Source organism: Triticum aestivum, chromosome 4B (assembly GCF_018294505.1).
Source record: "Triticum aestivum cultivar Chinese Spring chromosome 4B, IWGSC CS RefSeq v2.1, whole genome shotgun sequence".
In the NCBI taxonomy this organism is placed as follows: Eukaryota; Viridiplantae; Streptophyta; class Magnoliopsida; order Poales; family Poaceae; genus Triticum; species Triticum aestivum.
In genome coordinates, this window is record NC_057804.1 from 192,382,322 (window position 1) to 192,397,546 (window position 15,225).

Consider the following 15,225-nt stretch of genomic DNA (forward strand, 5'->3'; position numbering starts at 1 on the left):
TTATTTGCGTGGAATCTCACGTCATGACTATGCGCATATCTAACTGCTGGAATCACGGAAAGTGCTGGCGATAGCACATGTGGACTTCCTGAGTATCCAGTCTCAAACTCTCAGGTGAAAAGCCTAGGTTTAACCCTAGTTGGTCATACCTGGTAACTGGTGAAAACCCTTAGGTTTAACCCTAGTTGGTCATACCTGGTAACGGTGATGTTCCGCGTTGTTAGCTTGTTGAGGCTTTGCTTGGAGCTTGTTCAGACTTCTAAGGTGAAAGCTCACGATTTGGTCTTCGATGGTTGAATTCGGCGACCCGTCATTCCCTTCTTGGAGGTGTCGTCTTCAGAGAACCTCAATAGTAGGCTTTGTGTTGTCAAGATATGGTTGGTGCCGATGGTCATTGCTGTATTTTGTCGATCGTTGTTTTGATCACTATAGGGGGCATTTCTTTTCCATTTTTCTGCCATGGCATAGCTTCGGCATGTATGAATTTACTCTTGTCAGTGGGATCTTTTTTTGTGTGTGTCGGTGGTGGCTGTGTGCATCACAGCTATGCAGAGGCCTGGTGTGTTCTGGTTGTGTTTGTTGTTGGGGAACATAGCAGAAATTCAAAATTTTCTACGCATCACAAAGATCAATCTATGGAGTAACTAGAAATGAGAGAGAGGGGAGTGCATCTTCATACCCTTGAAGATCGCGATGCGGAAGCGTTGCAAGAACGCGGTCGGTGGAGTCGTTCACGAAGCGATTCAGATCGTGGCCGAATCCGATCTAAGCACCGAACAATGGTGCCTCCGTGTTCAACACACGTACAGCCAGGGGACGTCTCCTCCGTCTTGATCCAGCAAGGGGAGAGGAGAAGTTGAGGGAGAGCTCCGGCAGCACGACGGCATGGTGGTGGAGCTTGCAGTTCTTCGGCAGGGCTTCGCCAAGCACTACTGAGGAGGAGGTGGAGTTGGAGAGGGGGAGGGCTGCTCCAGGGGCAAGGGGTGAAGCTCCCATGCGCCTCCCCACTATATATAGGGGTGGAGGGGGCTGGTTTCTTGCCCTCCAAGTCCATTTGGGCGTTGGCAAAGGTGGGAGGAAAGAAATCCCATCATTTCCTTCCCCACCGATTGTTATCCCCCCTTTTTAGGGATCTTGATCTTATCCCTTCGGGATATGATCTTATTCCTTCTAAGGGGGATCTTGGTGCACCTTGACCAGGGGTGTGGGGCCTTGCCCCCACTACCCACGTTCATGTGGGTCCCTCCATGCAGGTGGGCCCCACTCCGGAACCTTCTAGAACCTTCCCGGTACAATACCGAAAAATCCCGAATATTTTCCGGTGGCCAAAATAGGACTTCCCATATATAAATCTTTACCTCCGGACCATTCCGGAACTCCTCGTGACATCCGGGATCTCATCCAGGACTCCAAACAACTTTTGGTAACTGCACACTAATTCCCATAACAACTCTAGCGTCATCGAACCTTAAGTGTGTAGACCCTACGGGTTCGGGAATCATGCAGACATGACCGAGACAGCTCTCTGGCCAATAACCAACAGCGGGATCTGGATACCCATGTTGGCTCCCACATGTTCCACGATGATCTCATCGGATGAACCACGATGTCAGGGATTCAAGCAATCCCGTATACAATTCCCTTTGTTAATCGATACGTTACTTGCCCGAGATTCGATCATCGGTATCCCAATACCTCGTTCAATCTCGTTACCGTCAAGTCACTGTACTTGTTCTGTAATGCATGATCCCGTGACTAACTACTTAGTCACATTGAGCTCATTATGATGATGCATTACCGAGTGGGCCCAGAGATACCTCTCCGTCACACGGAGTGACAAATCCCAGTCTCGATTCGTGCCAACCCAACAGACACTTTCAGAGATACCCGTAGTGCACCTTTATAGCCACCCAGTTACGTGACGTTTGGCACACCCAAAGCATTCCTACGGTATCCGGGAGTTGCACAATCTCATGGTCTAAGGAAATGATACTTGACATTAGAAAAGCTTTTAGCAAACGAACTACACGATCTTGTGCTATGCTTAGGATTGGGCCTTGTCCATCACATCATTCTCCTAATGATGTGATCCCGTTATCAATGACATCCAATGTCCATGGTCAGGAAACCATAACCATCTATTGATCAACGAGCTAGTCAACTAGAGGCTCACTAGGGACATGTTGTGGTCTATGAATTCACACATGTATTACGGTTTCCAGTTAATACAATTATAGCATGAACAATAGACAATTATCATGAACAAGGAAATACAATAATAACCATTTTATTATTGCCTCTAGGGCATATTTCCAATAGTCTCCCACTTGCACTAGAGTTAATAATCTAGTTCACATCATTATGTGATTGTCATGAATCCAACACCCATGGGGTTTGATCATATCTCGCTTGTGAGAGAGGTTATTAGTCAACGGGTCTGAACCTTTCAGATCTGTGTGTGCCTTATAAATCTCTATGTCATCTTGTAGATGCAGCTACCACACGCTATTTGGAGCTATTCCAAATAACGGTTCCACTATATGAATCCGATTTACTAGTCATAGTCATCCAAATTAGGATCAAAGTTCGCAACGACGTAACCCTTTACGGCGAGCTCTTTTACCACCTCCATAATCGAGAAAATTCCTTAGTCCACTACTCCCTCCGTTCCTAAATATAAGGTGTATTAGTTTTTCAAAAAGTCAACTCTTGTCTATGTTTGACCAACTTTACAGCAAAATATATAAAGATTTATAATAGTAAATATATAAAATGTAAAAATATAGTTCGAGATGAATCTAGTGATAATGATTTGGTATTCTAGATATTGGTATTTTTGTCTATAAACTTGGTCAAACTTAGAGAAGTTTGACTTTTTGGAAAAATAATACACCTTATATTGAGGAACGGAGGGAGTATTTACTAAGGATAACTTTGACCGCTGTCCTGTGATCCATTTCTGGATCACTCTTGTAGCCCTTGACTGACTCATGGCAAGGCACACTTCAGGTGCGGTACACAGCATAGCATACTGTAGAGCCTACGTCTAAAGCATAGGAGACGACCTTCGTCCTTCCTCTCTCTTCTGCCGTGGTCAGGTCTTGAGTCTTACTCAATATTCACACCTTATAACACAGCCAAGAACTCCTTCTTTGCTGATCTATTTTGAACTCCTTCAAAATCTTGTCACGGTATGTATTCATTTGAAAGTACTATTAAGCGTTTTGATCTATCCTTATAGATCTTGATGCTCAATGTTCAAGTAGCTTAATACAGGTTTTCCATTGAAAAAAACTTTTCAAACAACCCCATATGCTTTCCAGAAATTCTACATCATTTCTGATCAACAATATGTCAACAACATATACTCATCAGAAATTCTATAGTGCTCCCACTCACTTCTTTGGAAATACAAGTTTCTCATAAACTTTGTATAAACCCAAAATCTTTGATCATCTCATCAAAGTGTATGTTCCAGCTCTGAGATGCTTACTCCAGTCCTTAGAAGGATTGCTGGAGCTTTGCATACTTGGTAGCATCTTATAGGATTGACAAAACCTTCCGGTTGTATCATATACAACCTTTCCTCAAGAAAATCGTCAAGGAAACAATGTTTTGACATCCTATCTGCAAGATTTCATAAATAATGCAGTAACTGCTAATATAATTCCAACAGACTCTTAGCATCGCTACGAGTGAGGAAGTCTCATCATAGTCAACTCCTTGAACTTGTCGGAAAAACATCTTAGCGACAAGTCGAGCTTTCTTAATGGTGACACTTACCATCATTGTCCGTCTTCCTTTTAAAATCCATCTGTACTCAACAGCCTTACGACCATCAAGTAGTTCTTCCAAAGTCTATACTTTGTTTTCATACATGGATCCTCTCTCGGATTTTATGGCCTCGAGCCATTCGTCGGAATCCGGGCCCACCATTGCTTCTCCATAGCTCGTAGGTTCATTGTTGTCTAGCAACATGACCTCTAAGACATGATTACGTACCACTATGAAGTAGTACGCATCCTTGCCGACCTACGAGGTTTGGTAGTGACTTGATCTGAAGTTTCATGATCACTATCATCAGCTTCCACTTCAATTGGTGTAGGCGCCATAGGAACAACTTCCTGTGCCCTGCTACACACTAGTTGAAGTGATGGTTCAATAACCTCATCAAGTCTCCACCATCCTCCCACTCAATTCTTTCAAGAGAAACTTTTCCTCGAGAAAGGACCCGTTTCTGGAAAAAATCACTTTTCCTTTCGGATCTGAATTAGGAGGTATACCCAACTGTTTTTGGGTGTCCTATGAAGATGCATTTTATCCGCTTTGGGTTCGAGCTTATCAGGCAAAACTTTTTACATAAGCGTCACAGCCCCAAACTTTTAAGAAATGACAGCTTAGGTTTTTCTAAACCATAGTTCATACGGTCTCATCTCAACGGAATTACGTGGTGCCCTATTTAAAGTGAATGGTTTTTAATGCCTAACCCATAAACGATAGTGGTAATTCGATAAGAGACATCAAGGTATGCACCATATCCAATAGGGTGCATTTATGATGTTCGGACACACCATCACACTATGGTTTTCCAGGCGGTATTAGTTATGATCAATTTCCACAAGGTCTTAATTGTGTACCAAACTCGTAACTCAGATATTCATCTATATGATCATATCATATACATTTTATCCTCTTGCCACGAAGATCTTCAACTTCACTCTGAAATTGCTTGAACCTTTCAATAATTCAGACTCGTGTTTCATCAAGTAAATATACTTAGAATCTACTCAAATCATCTGTGAAGTAAGAGCATAACGATATTCACTACGTGCCTCAGCACTCATTGGATTGCACACATCAAATGTATTACTTCGAACAAGTTGCTCTCTTGTTTCATCTCACTGGAAAAACAAGGCCTTTCAGTCATCTTGCCCATGTGGTATGATTTGCATGTCTCAAGTGATTCAAAATCAAGTGAGTCCAAACGATCCATCTATATGGAGTTTCTTCATGCATATATACCAATAGACATGGTTCGCATGTCTCAATCTTTTCAAAAACGAGTGAGTCCAAAGATCCATCATTACGGAGCTTCTTCATGCGTTTTATACCAGTATGACTCAAATGGCAGTGCCACAAGTATGTGGTACTATCATTACTATCTTATATCTTTTGGCATGAACATGTGTATCACTATGATCGAGATTTAATAAACCATTTATTTTAGGTGCAAGACCGTTGATGGTATTATTCAAATAAACAGAGTAACCATTATTCTCCTTGAATGAATAACCATATTGCGATAAACATAATCCAATCATGTCTATGCTCAATGCAAAAATCAAATAACAATTATTTAGGTTTAACACCAATCTCGATGGTAGAGGGAGCATGCGATGCTTGATCACATCAACCTTGGAAATACTTCCAACACATATCGTCACCTCGCCTTCAGCTAGTCTCCGTTTATTCTGTAGCCTTTTATTTCGAGTTATTAACACTAAGCAACTGAACCGGTATCTATTACCCTCGTGCTACTAGGAGTACTAGTAAAGTACACATTAATATAATGTATATCCAATATACTTCTGCTGACCTTACCAGCTTTCTCATCTACCAAGTATCTAGGGTAGTTCTGCTTCAGTGAATGTTCCCCTCATTACAGAAGCACCTATTCTCGGGTTTGGGTTCAAACTTTGGGTTTATTCACTAGAGCAGCAACTGTTTTGCCGTTTCATGAAGTATCCCTTCTTGCCCTTGCCCTTCTCGAAACAAGTGGTTTCACTAACCATCAACAATTGATGCTCCTTCTTGATTTCTACTTTCGCGGTGTCAAACATCGCGAATAGCTCAAGGATCATCATATCTATCCCTGATATGTTATAGTTCATCATGAAGCTCTAGTAGCTTGGTGGCAGTGACTTCAGAGAACCATCACTATCTCTTAGGGAAGATTAACTCCCACTCGATTCAAGCGATTGTAGTACTCAGACAATCTGAGCACATGCTCAACGATTGAGCTTTTCTCCCTTAGTTTGCAGGCTTAAGAAACTCGTCAGAGGTCTCATACCTCTTGACGTGGGCACGAGCCTGAAATCCCAATTTCAGCCTTTTGAACATCTCATATGTTCCATGACGTTTCAAAAATGTCTTCGTTGCCTCATTTCTAAACCGTTTAACATTACGCACTGAACTATCACGTAGTCATCAAAACGTGTATGTCAGATGTTCGCAACATCCAGAGACGATGTTCGAGGTTCAACACACCGAGCGGTGCATTAAGGACATAAGCCTTCTGCGTAGCAATGAGGAAAATCCTCAGTTTACGGACCTAGTCCGCATAATTGCTAGTATCAACTTTCAACTAAATTTTCTCTAGGAACATATCTAAAACAGTAGAACTAAAGCGCAAGTTATGACATAATTTGCAAAGACCTTTTGACTATGTTCATGATAATTAACTTCATCTAATCTAATGAACTCCCACTCAGATGGACATCCCTCTAGTCATCTAAGTGACACATGATCCGAGTCAACTAGGCCGTGTCCGATTATCACGTGAGACAGACTAGTCATCATCGGTGAACATCTTCATGTTGATCATATCTGCTATACGACTCATGTTTGACCTTTCGGTCTCTTGTGTTTCGAGGCCATGTCTGTACATGCTAGGCTCATCAAGTCAACCTAAGTGTTTTGCTTGTGTAAATCTGGCTTACACCCATTGTATTCGAACGTTAGAATCTATCACACCCGATCATCACGTGGTGCTTTGAAACAACGAACCTTCACAATGGTGCACAGTTAGGGGGAAGACTTTCTTGAAATTTTAGCAAGGGATCATCTTATTTATGCTACCGTCGTTCTAAGAAAATAAGATGTAAAAACATGATAAACATCACATGCAATCAAATAGTGACATGATATGGCCAATATCATTTTGCTCCTTTTGATCTCCATCTTCGGGGGGCCATGATCATCATCATCACCGGCATGACACCATGATCTCCATCATCGTGTCTTCATGAAGTTGTCTCGCCAACTATTACTTCTACTACTATGGCTAACGGTTTAGCAATAAAGTAAAGTAATTACATGGCGTTATTCAATGAAAAGCAGGTCATACAATAAATTAGGACAACTCCTATGGCTCCTGCCGGTTGTCATACTCATTGACATGCAAGTCGTGATTCCTATTACAAGAACATGATCAATCTCATACATCACATATATATATATATCATTCATCACATCCTTTTGGCCATATCACACACACGGCATATGCTACAAGAACAAGTTAGACGTCCTCTAATTGTTGTTGCATGTTTTACGTGGCTGCTATGGGTTTCTAGCAAGAACATTTCTTACCTACGCCAAAACCACAACGTGATATGCCAATTGCTATTTACCCTTCATAAGGACCCTTTTCATCGAATCCGATCTGACTAAAGTGGGAGAGACAGACACCCGCTAGCCACCTTATGCAACTAGTACATGTTAGTCGGTGGAACCTGTCTCACGTAAGCGTATGTGTAAGGTCGGTCCGGGCCGCTTCATCCCACAATGCCGCCAAATCAAGATAAGACTAGTAACGGTAAGCAAATTGAACAAATCATCACCCACAACTACTTTGTGTTCTACTCGTGCATAGAATCTACGCATAGACCTAGCTCATGATGCAACTGTTGGGGAACGTAGCAGAAATTCAAAATTTATGCATCACCAAGATCAATCTATGGAGTAACTAGCAACGAGAGAGAGGGGAGTGCATCTTCATACCCTTGAAGATCGCGATGCGGAAGTGTTGCAAGAACGCGGTCGGTGGAGTCGTTCACGAAGCGATTCAGATCACGACCGAATCCGATCTAAGCACCGAACAACGGTGCCTCCGCGTTCAACACACGTACAGCCCGAGGACGTCTCCTCCGTCTTGATCCAGCAAGGGGAGAGGAGAAGTTGAGGGAGAGCTCCGGCAGCACGACGACGTGGTGGTGGAGCTTGCAGTTCTCCGGCAGGGCTTCGCCAAGCACTACTGAGGAGGAGGTGGAGTTGGAGAGGGGGAGGGCTGCGCCAGGGGCAAGGGGTGAAGCTCCCATGCGCCTCCCCACTATATATAGGGGTGGAGGGGGCTGGTTTCTTGCCCTCCAAGTCCATTTGGGCGTTGGCAAAGGTGGGAGGAAAGAAATCCCATCATTTCCTTCCCCACCGATTGTTATCCCCCCTTTTTAGGGATCTTGATCTTATCCCTTCGGGATATGATCTTATTCCTTCTAAGGGGGGGTCTTGGTGCGCCATGACGCTTCATTATGAGTAAATAAAAAATACCCTTTATGGAAAAATCTTGTTGTAGTGAGGTAAATGGGCTTTTCATTTTTACAAGATCTAATGAAGTCTAAAAAATATAAAACTTGGCATGCTGTGCTATGACCTATAGAGGTTGCGTTAAAAGCTGAAGTGTCTCTTGCGAAACTTACAAAACTCAAGCCACTTTTCATACAATACCATAAAAATAAAAAAATTGAAATTGAAAAAATAATGTAAAACAACAAAAAGATACCCAAATATTATTCCATACTTCCTGGGGGATTCACGGACGAGAGTGCCCTCCGCGCTGTCCGTTTCATGATGGCATGCCACGAGGGCCTCTTGGGGCCTCCCACGCCGTCTTATCTGCTCAGACGGCATGCACCCTAGCAATCCACTTCGGGGTCCATGACGGGTGGACCTCGGGCGCGGACAGGGGCACCGTCATGAAGTGGCTTTCATCATGCCGCATGTGGTTTCTCATGGTCGCCCGCGCGCGACATGCCAACCAGACCCTCCTGTCGACGTCTTCGCTCCCGATGGGGGATGGTTCAGTTGCGCCAGGTGGGCCGTGCATCGAGCATGTACGGCTGCGCCTCGCGCTGATGGTTCTATGGTGGTAGAGTGCCCTCTGCACCCAGCATTGCGCAAGGGCCTCCATCGCTGGTTCCTGGCAATCTCCTGGCCGTCCGATCAACCCGGGCACCCCGTACTTGGCCGGTTTTCCTCGGGGTCCATGAAGGGTGAACCGCGGGAGTGACCAGGGCCACTTCTTTGTGGTGTTTTCGGTCTCGCCTGCGTGTGTCCTCTCAGGCGCTCATTCACGCGTGCGGTGCGAGACCAGGTCGCCCTGCCAATGTCGTTGGAGCCAGGCTGGTTCACGTGTGAGTGTCGTTCACCCATTGCCAACTCAGGCAAGCGTGGACGCAGTGTTGTCCGCTTCATATCGATTTTTTTGTTCGCTCGACCCGGGTACGAGTGGGCACAGAGTCAGTCATTTCGTTCATTCATGAGCCAGCTCGGGGTGTGAGCAACGGACCCAGGCCACCAAGGCTGTTTTGTTCATGCAAGCTAACTCGGGGTGGGAGCGATGGACCCGGGGTGCGGAGGCTGCCCATGAGGGGATGCCAATGGCGGTAATCGGCTTGTGGGAGTCGGGGTGTGTCGTGGGTGTTTTGATCTTTTCCTTGAGGCAGTTATATTTTCCAAGTTTGTAGCTTTCCTAGCGGTGGTGTTTGTTTGTGGTCTTTCCGGGTGTGGTGTTCGTGCTACACTCGTTGTTCGCATCGAGTGGTAGCTTTCTCGTAACTAATTTATGCCTTCTATAAAGCTATGGTGCACCTAGGCATACTTTCGAAATAAAGATGCCGCACACACTAGCCCCCGACCCCCTTCGCTTTGCAAGTCTGGCACCGAGGGCACTTTGCCCGCTCCCGCTAGCAATGTTCTTGGCTCGTTCGACTTCATTGATAGTTTCTCCAATTGTTGGTGTTCCATTTGTTTCGTCCACCGCCGTGTTCTTTGGTTCGTCGGCCGACCGAGGTTCGGGCCTGGCCTCACTTTTTCCTATTGCCGAGGCGGCGCCAGCTGCGGTGGTTTGCCACCCTGAGCCACGACATCCACACTGCTGCATGCACCGCACTTCAATGTTCCTCCTGTACAAAGCACACACACCGAGAAGCGTCTTGGAGCATGAAGTCAACAAGCACCAAGGCTGGCCATCGTGGTGGTATCTTAGCTAGTATCATGCACCTGGGAATAGCAAACACGTTGACGTGGCAGAGAATTAAAAAAGAGAGAGAGGGTTAGAGTAACATAGGTAGATACTGTATCATGTTAAATGCAATGCTACTTTGTGTCATGCATGACAATTAATAAGGTCATCCATGATACTACTCTATGATACTATGCATTATGAAGATAGTATCAGACACTAGTATCACATGCATGATACTAGTATATGATACTCCCCACTATGACCAGCCTAAACGCCGCCGCCACCACACCATTGATTCTGACAAGGTGGGCCTAAATTTGATCCCCTATTTGTTTTGTGTTTGTGTCTGTTCTTTGTGTGCTGTTATTTCCATCTTCATTGTGGTTTTTTTGTTTGCGTTCTTTGGTTTAATTTTTCTCCAATACTTTTCATCCATTCCATCCTCAACGTTGCTTCCTTTATGCACATGTGGGGATGGACTGAGCACCATACGGTGCCGGACATGATGGGTGAACCTGCGTGCAAGGTTACCGATCTAACATCCACCGTCCCGTCACTAGGCATGCACTAGTAGATAAGACAGGAAGGGAAACACTAGTAGAAAACAGGGCTTTGGTCTAGGCCGGGTAAGGACATTAATCCCTATTCACTCATGAACCGGGACCCATGGGGGCATCGGTCTCGGTTCGTGAGGCTGGGGCGCTGTCCGGGACTCGTGGGCCATTGGTCCCAGTTCGTCTGACCCCTTTGCTCCCGGTTCCAGACACGAACCGGGACCAATGGGCCTCGCCCCTGGCCCACAACCATTGGTCCCGGTTTGTGGCTAGAATTGGGACCAAATGGGGTCCTTTAATCCCGGTTCCAGCCACAAACTAGGACCAAAGGGAAGCCTATATGTACCCCCTGCCCGCGAGTAGAGCAGTGCATTGCTCTGTTTTTTTGGCCGGCCGTGGGAGAGCTTTGTGGTGCTCTAGCTCACCTCCTATGCACATGAGGTGTTCGATGAAATGCCCGATCCACACTTAAGCCTTCTCCTCTCGAAGCTCCTTGTCCAAACTCCATTTTCCTCAAGATTTGTCTAGGTTTGGCGGTCCGTCCTGTCCCGTCCCCATCCTCACCGCCGTCGATCGCCCGCGTCGATCTTGGCGCCATCACCACCGTGGTTATCCTCTTCTTCTTATCTTCTTTCTAAAAAAAGTTCTTACTTGTATGAATTAGATAGATACTTGTGTAATTTTCTTACTTTTATTATTGTTTGTTATTATATAGTGCGATGGTTTTGATATCCGCCTCCGTCGGCCCTCGTCCTGTCTATGATTCAGATGTGGTGTATATTATCTTTTATAACTATTTGTTTCATTTAGTGTTTATGACAATTATGCCGACCGACGTGACATCAATTTTTTAATCTAGGAGGTATGTCAACCAGAAATTCCATCCGACCCTATTGTCAAGAGGTTAAATTTAGTTGAAGAAGAAAATAATTACTTGAAGGAAAAATTGAAAAAAAAGTGAGGAGGAGAAGATGATATTGGAGTTGCATGTTGTGGATGTTGTCGATGATCACAAGATCAAGATGTATGCAATGCGCTTGAAAATTAGAAAGATTAGAAAATATGCCATTCATACTGAGGCTTGGTATCATTATGCCGTGGGATCAATTGTTACCTTAGTTGCAATTATGATCGCATTTTTTGTTTTATTGAAATGTTTTAGATAGTTTCAATGTATGGTTTGATTAGATGCTCTGGAGAGCTATATGTTGTTCAATGAGAACTATGTATGCACTTCGGTTTTAATGTGATGATGAACTTCTATTAATTTGGTCACTTCTGTATTCATGATGTTCTGTAATAGTTTTTGACACACTTAATTATATATAATGCATGTAGATGAACCAGCAATGGATGTACGGTAACAGATGCACCCCCGAGTACATTAAGGGCATGCATAATTTTCTCGAAGTTGCTGAGGCAAACACGCAGAATGGTTTTATGTGTTGTCCATGCCCTATATGTGGGAATATGAAGTCTTACTCTGACTGGAAAATCCTTCACACCCACCTGCTTTATAAGGGTTTCATGCCACATTATAATGTTTGGACCAAGCACGGAGAAACAGAGGTTATGATGGAAGACAACGAAGAAGAAGAGGATTATGATAACTATGTGCCTCCTGAATACGGTGATGCTGCAATGGGGGAAGCTGAAGATCAAGAGGAGCCAGACGATGTGCCGGATGATGATCTTCGCTGGGTCATTGTTGATGCAAAGAGACAATGCGAATGTGAAAAGGAAAAGTTGAAGTTCGATCACATGTTAGAGGATCACAAAAAAGGGTTGTACCCCAATTGCGAAGATGGCAACACAAAGCTCGGTACCACACTAAAATTGCTGCAGTGAAAGGAAGAGAATGGTGTACCTGACAAAGGATTTGAGAAGCTACTAAAAATATTGAAGAAGAAGCTTCCAAAGGATAACGAATTGCCCGACAGTATGTACGCAACAAAGAAGGTTGTATGCCCTCTAGGATTGGAGGTGCAGAATATACATGCATGCCCTAATGATTGCGTCCTCTACCGCGGTGCGTACGAGGATTTGAATGCATGCCCAGTACGCAGTGCATTGCAGTATAAGATCAGACGAGATGCCCTAGTGATGTTGACGGCGAGCGCCCCAGGAAGAGGGTTCCTGCCAAGGTGATGTGGTAAACGTTTGTTCAGAAACAAAGAGCATGCCAAATTGATGCGATGGCACAAAGAGGACCGTAAGAAAGACAGGAAGTTGAGAGCACCCGCTAACGGGTCGCAGTGGAGAAAAATCTATAGAAAGTGGTGGGACTTTGCAGGTGACACAAGGAATTGGTTTGGTTTAAGCGTGGATGGCATTAATCCTTTTGGGCAACAGAGCAGCAAACATAGCACATGGCCCATGACTCTATGTATCTATAATGTTCCTCCTTGGTTGTGCATGAAGCGGAAGTTCATTATGATGTCAGTTCTCATCCAAGGCCCTAAGTAACCCGACAATGACATTGATGTGTACCTAAGGCCATTAGTTGAAGAACTTTTACAACAGTGGAATGGAAACGATGTACGTGTGTGGGATGAGCACAAACAGCAGGAATTTGACCTACATGCGTTGCTGTTTGTAACCATCAATGATTGGCCTGCTCTCAGTAACCTTTCAGGACAGACAAACAAGGGATACCACACATGCACGCATTGTTTAGATGACACTGAAAGTATACATTTGGACAAATGCAGGAAGAATGTGTACCTGGGGCATCGTCGATTTCTTCCGACCAACCATCAATGTCGAAAGAAAGGCAAGCATTTCAAAGGCGAGGCAGATCACCGGAAGAAGCCCGCTGTCCGTACTGGTGATCACATACTTGCTATGGTCAATGATTTGCAAGTAATCTTTGGAAAGGGTCCCAGCAGACTATCTATTCCGAATGACACTGAGGGACGCGCACCCATGTGGAAGAAGAAATCTATATTTTGGGACCTACCCTATTGGAAAGACCTAGAGGTCCGCTCTGCAATCGACGTGATGCACATGACGAAGAATCTTTGCGTGAACCTGCTAGGCTTCTTGGGCGTGTATGGGACGACAAAAGATACACCGGAGGCATGGGAGGAACAACAACGTGTGCACGAAAAAGATGACATGTCTCCAAAGCAGTATGAAGGTTCTGCTAGCTACGCTCTTACCAAAGAAGAGAAGGAAATCTTCTTTGAATGCCTGCTCAGTATGAAGGTCCCGTCTGGCTTCTCATACAATATAAAGGGAGTAATAAATATCCCAGAGAAAAAGTTCCAGAAACTAAAGTCTCATGACTGCCACGTGATTATGATGCAACTGGATCCGGTTGCATTGAGGGGGCTTCTACCGAAAAACGTTCGATTAGCCATTGTGAAGCTATGTGCATTCCTCAATGCAATCTTTCAGAAGGTGATCGATCCATAAATCCTACCAAGGTTAAGGAGTGATGTGCCACAATGTCTTGTTAGTTTCGAGCTGGTGTTCCCACCATCCTTCTTCAATATCATGACACATGTCCTAGTTCATCTAGTCGACGAGATTTTCGTTCTGGGCCTTGTATTTCTACACAATATGTTCCCCTTTGAGAGGTTCATGGGAGTCTTAAAGAAATATGTTTGTAACCGTGCTAGACCAGAAGGAAGCATCTCCATGGGCCATCAAATAGAGGAAGTCATTGGGTTTGGTGTTGACTTCATTCCTGACCTTAAGAAGATTGGTCTCCCTCAATCGTGGTATGAGGGGAGACTGACTGGAAAAGGCACGCTAGGAGCGGACTCAATAATATGTAGGGATGGGCATTCTTGGTCTCAAGCACACTACACAGTTATACAGAATTCTACCTTGGTGACCCCGTATGTCGATGAACACAAGAATATTCTGCGCTCCAAACACCCAGAGCAGTGTGACGACTGGATTACATGTGAACACATCAAGACTTTCGACAGTTGATTGGAAACATGTCTCATGGGTGACAACACTGTTTCTGATGAGCTGTACTCGTTGGCCAGGGGACCATCTTCGACTGTATTGACTTACAAGGGGTACGAGATAAATGAGAATACATTTTACACGATCGCCCTAGATCAAAAGAGTACCAACCAAAACAGCGGTGTCCGCTTTGATGCAGCAACCAGGAGAGGAAAGGACACATATTATGGTTACATAGTGGACATATGGGAACTTGACTATGGACATGATTTTAAGGTCCCTTTGTTTCAGTGCAAATGGGTCAATCTGTCAGGAGGCGGGGTACAGGTAGACCCATAGTACATAATGACAACAGTGGATCTAAACAATCTTCGGTACATAGACGAACCATTCGTCCTAGCCAGTGATGTGGCGCAGGTTTTCTATGTGAAGGACATGTCTACCAAACCTAAAACAAGAGAAGATAAGGAAGCGAATACATCATACGATGAGCCAAAGCGCCACATAGTTCTTTTAGGAAAAAGAGACATCATGGGATTGGAGGGCAAGACAGACATGTTTGAAGATTATGCAAAGTTTCATGAAATTCCTCCCTTCAAAGTCAAGGCTGACCCAAGCATCCTGTTAAACGATGAAGATTATCCATTGTTACAACATAATAAGCAAAGTGAAGGAAATATGCCCTAGAGGCAATAATAAAGTTGTTATTTTATATTTCCTTATATCATG